We start from the raw sequence: 5251 nt of genomic DNA on the forward strand, positions 1-5251 counted from the left end.
CTTTTGGTGAATCTCCTAGATAAATTTCTAGGGTAGTGTAAATAGGAATTGACTTGGGCCTAATTGAAGACTGGTTAGGTAAGATGATATTTATTATTACTAATGACACCCCAGAATTGAGCAGTGAGTGAAGTAATAACTAATTTGAATAATTATTTTGGCAGATGATAAAACAGGGCAATGCTGTGTCATTGAGAGAGTTGTGTTCTCCAATATTTAGAGAGAAAATCAGAATAGAGTCCAATTTAATGATTGCATGATGATTCATTAAGCCTGTAGGGTGGACAGAAAGTATATAACCATTACAGATGCATCACACAAACTGAAAGGCATGAAGAAAGACATAGAATGACTTGAATGCATTAACATCATTCCTAATGACCATTTTCTAATCCTATGAACAATCTTCTATCCTCTTCTCTCATCTCACCCCCAAGTGCTTGTTTAATATAAATTTTGGCTGACCCTACCTGTCTAGTAATTGAGATTTAGCTGAAGAGGATATGAAGATTGTATTCATTAAGACTGATTTGATTTCTGTTTTCTTCTTTAATTCATATTTTGGGGCCCCCTTTTGGGTACCATGTGTCATGTCAGACACTGGAAAGTCAACATAAGCATCCCTGACTTTGTCTTGGCAGGATCATTCGGGCTGTCATTTGTGGCTCCCACAAGTACTCATGACTTGGGCTCTATAGCCAAGGTAGGTCAACCTGATGGTGAGAGGCAGCTCATGAACTTCCATGTGCTATTTATATCCTAGAATTGGTAAATGTTGGTGCAGATTGGAATGCCTTCTTCCATTCTTGAGGTCTTTTTAGGTATGATGTAGAAATCTTTATCTGCCTTTTAAATCTATCTTTGAGCTTCCTCGGAGATAATTGGGCCATTTGGCTTAGTCATCCAATGCATGGAACTCTGAAAAAACTTGAAGGTGTTAGAGGAAACCACAGATGGTTTTTGAAATAGTAGTTCCTGTGTCTCATAGGTTATACGTTCAGGGACCACACTCTCTTCTTCAATTTTTCTTTCAGAATCCTACCATCCTTTAAGAGGCATCCTTCAAAATCCCACCATCCTTCAAGTGTCTCTTTTCAATGAAATCCTTCTTTATCACTCTAGACAAAAGGAACCTCTCTTTTTCCTTAAATCACATGAGACTCCACCCCTTTACCCACTGCTGGATACTTAACATAAAATTGTCTTCATCTATTTGATTATCTGTGTCCTCCCTTAAATGAGAAGCACCTAGAGGTAAAAGAATGCCATACAGCTCATTGAACGCTGGGCTAGATCACCAGACAGCTGTTTTCTAAAGATGCTGAAACTATTGCTGGTCTCAATGTACTTCGAATCATCAATGAGCCAACTGCTGCTGCTATTGCTTATGGCTTAGACAAGAAGGTTGGTGCTGAAAGGAATGTGCTGATCTTTGACTTAGGAGGTGGCACTTTTGATGTGTCAATCCTTACTATTGAAGATGGGATATTTGAGGTCAAATCCACAGCTGGAGACACCCACTTAGGTGGAGAAGACTTTGACAACAGAATAGTCAACCATTTTATTGCAGAGTTCAAGCACAAACATAAGAAGGACCTCAGTGAAAACAAGAGGGCAGTTCATTGTCTCCGAACTGCTTGTGAATGTGCTAAGCATACACTTTCTTCCAGCACACAGGCCAGTATTGAGATTGATTCTCTATATGAAGGAATCGACTTCTATACCTCTATTACTCGTGCCTGGCTTGAAGAATTAAATGCTGATCTGTTCTGTGGCACCCTGGACTCTGTAGAGAAAGCCCTTCGGGATGCCAAGCTAGACAAGTCTCAGATCCATGATATTGTCCTGATGGGTGGTTCTACCCGTATCCCCAAGATTCAGAAACTTCTACAAGATTTCTTCAATGGGAAAGAACTGAATAAAAGCATCAACCTGATGAGGCTATTGCTTATAGTGCAGCTGTCCAGGCAGCCACCCTTTCTGGAGACAAATCTGAAAATGTTCAAGATTTGCTGCTGTTGGATGTCACTCCACTTTCTCTTGGCATCGAAACTGCTGGAGGAGTCATGACTGTTCTCATCAAGGATAATACTACCATTCCTACCAAACAGACACAGGCCTTCACTACCTACTCTGACAACCAGCCTGGTGTGCTTATTCAGGTGTATGAAGGTTAGTGTGCCCTGACCAAGGATAACAACCTACTTGGCAAGTTCGAACACACAGGCATACCTCCTGCCCCTCGTGGCGTTCCTCAGATTGAAGTCACTTTTGATATTGATGCTAATGGTATCCTCAATGTCTCTGCTGTGGATAAGAACACAGGAAAAGAGAACAAGATTACCATCACTAATGACAGGGGCCGCTTGGGCAAGGAAGACATTGAGCACATGGTCCCGGAAGCTGAGAAGTACAAAGCTGAAGATGAGAAACAGCGGGACAAGGTGTCTTCCAAGAATTCACTTGAGTCTCAGGCATTTAACATGAAAGCAACTGTTGAAGATGAAAAACGTCAGGGCAAGATCAATGATGAGAACAAACAGAAGATTCTTGACAAGTGCAATGAAATCATCAGTTGGCTTGATAAGAACCAGACTGCAGAGAAGGAAGAATTTGAACACCAGCAGAAAGAGCTGAAGAAAGTCTGCAATCCTATCATTACCAAACTGTACCAGAGTGCAGGGGGCATGCCAGGAGGAATGCCTGGAGGCTTCCCTGGTGGTGGAGCTCCTCCCTCTGGTGGTGCCTCCTCTGGACCCACCATTGAAGAGGTTGATTAAGCCAACCTGAAAATAGGTCTAGCATTGTTCCCCATAAAATATTCGAAGGACCCAAATTTGTAGCAAATTCCATGACAGTTTTAATGTTGAGCTGCTATAGTAAATAAACTGGGCATTCTTGATACTTGAATATGGAATACATGCATAGGGAAAGGAAATAAACATTGCACTCTATAAGCACTGTATTGTTAAGTGGAAAATACAATGTCTTAAATAAAACTGTATTTAATTGGCACCAAAAAAAAAAAAAGAATGCCATACATTTTTGTATCCACCTGCTACTAGGCATAGTAAGTTTTCAATAAATATAACTTGAAATAATTAATTTGTTAAAAGTACACATCTGATTTTTTATTTGTTTGGTGGAAACATTTTTTTTTTACTGCCCTTGCCATTAAGAACATACTAAATGAAGAGATTAATAATGTCAAGGTGTATTAATGAATTACAACTCAGAGTGTCCACCTTCAATCTTAGTTATACTAAGACAGATTAGAAATGGTAGTTTAACTTTCAAATAATGAGTTAACTTTCCATTAAAGCATAACCATTAGGACTACACTCTGAACTGGTTAGTTTTCTCCTTGACTGACTTCGCTCATACTGAGGCAGTGACCCTCAATACCAAAGCAATTTGTTCACAAAGGAGTTTTATTGCTTCTCAGCTGGGCATAGTCAAAATTCCTTGCCAAATGTCAAAGCTGTAAATACTAATAGATTGTGTAGATGTTCTTTTGGAATTTAAGATTGAACTGTGCCCTCTACTTGGAGGGGAAAGTTCTGGGTCTCCTGTATTTCCAAGTATGAAGTGGACTGTTTCCAGCCAGGAGGCAATGATCCACCGGGACAGATTTGAAGGAATTTGAGTATTCTTTCATCATCCTCTGGGGTACCTTTGACAAACAAATGATCTTATAATCCTCTTTTATAATTACCTCTTTCTCCCTCTTCTGGTCTATCTGGTTCATGAAATTCTAACTATCAGAATCATGTCATCCACTGAATTAAACTCTTGTTCCCAAGGTGCCTAGGTAAAAGTACATGTAACTTATATGGAATAGGTAACAGGTTGACAGAGATTAATTCCTCAGGTTAAACTGTTGTTGAGGAGACACACTCAGTCCTGAGGGAATGAACCACAGAGTGGAAAATGTTTGGGGTCTGAGGAGTGCCAGGAAAGGCAGTCTTCAGTATTGGTCCAGGAAGTTGAGGATGGGCAGATTGGCTGACAAGTTTTGCCCACTGGGGTGGCTGGCCCAAACACAATTCTCAACTGGATGCTTTGAGGCCAGGAGCCAGATACAAATATTATTAATGCTTCTTGGGTTTTGAAAATATTCTGAACAGCTAATGGTATGATGTCAGTGTGACAAGAACACAGGATTTGAAAGGGAAAATTTGCATTCTATCCCATGGCTCTTTTCTTAACTAGCTACGGATTACTTGAGGCCTTTTCCTTATTGTAGCAGGATGATAATTCACTCATTATGCCTTTGGTTCCTCCTTCAGTGTTTCCTGATATCCTAGCCTTCTTCACAGTCAAGTAACAGCGAGCGTTTCTGTACTAATTTCCCTAAGCTCTTGACTTTCAAATTAGACTTTTGTGACCCACAAAGAGAAAATAGTTTGAGAAAAGAGGTTTATGGGTCTAAAAAACCTGTGTTTTGATCACCAAAATTCAGATCCATAAGGGTGCTGAGCATGGTGTTTAAGCCAGAGCACTAGCTATGTGGGTTTCTCAAAAGTCAGAGCATCCTGACTTTGCCATGAGGCAAACCAGGAGTGAGGAGGGGTATTAGAACCTCAAGACAAGTTTGGACATTAAGCAGTAGATTTGTGTGCCCCACTTTCTTCTGAAGATATGGAGATGGGTAACCAAGATTTCCTTGCCTCGCCATAAAAAGCTGGAAGTGGGACAAATGGGACATTGCGTGTTTGTTTAAGCTGGGGACTTGAGAAAACATGGCCAAGTTTCACCAGAAGGGCATGAGAGATAGAATGAGGCTGGAAGAGAGTGGACGTAGCTGATACATTCAGTGGACCTGAAAACATCTCATAGTTGGGAAGAGGGAGTTCAGTGGTAGATAATGGCATGAATAAACAAGTGTTTCTGCATTTACCAACATGTGTGATACAGCATTTTGAAAATTTGAAGCATCATTTAAAGACTTAAGAACAAATAGAAACCGTAAATGTGTTGACCCTTCTAAATAACTGACATCTTTTAACTGTATAGGTGTGTTGGTATGCCAGACAGGATTTGTTGTGTACACATCAAGGTTCCTTCCTCTTCCTTTGTTCCTTCCTTCCTAATAGACCCCTACACTTGTTCAGGGATCCATTCTCTTCTTCTGGCTGCATCTTTCTAGGGAGGAGGGCCTCAGATTGTGAATCGTGATCGTTGAAGCCAGCCATGGTGGACCTTTGCCCTTGTGGTGACTGGTTTCTGTGTGAGCCAGTTATGACCACTA

The 5251-nt window shown here is 40.6% G+C and overlaps 1 pseudogene; it reads left to right on the top strand.

Annotated features, from left to right (window-relative positions):
* The first annotated feature begins 583 nt into the window (after positions 1-583).
* Positions 584-2780, top strand: LOC114220900 (heat shock cognate 71 kDa protein pseudogene; annotated as a pseudogene).
* Positions 2781-5251: the final 2471 nt, after the last annotated feature.

This window comes from Eumetopias jubatus, unplaced genomic scaffold (genome assembly GCF_037043125.1).
Source record: "Eumetopias jubatus isolate StellerSeaLion01/CBP00866 unplaced genomic scaffold, mEumJub1_p1.0 scaffold_4, whole genome shotgun sequence".
Lineage (NCBI taxonomy): Eukaryota > Metazoa > Chordata > Mammalia > Carnivora > Otariidae > Eumetopias > Eumetopias jubatus.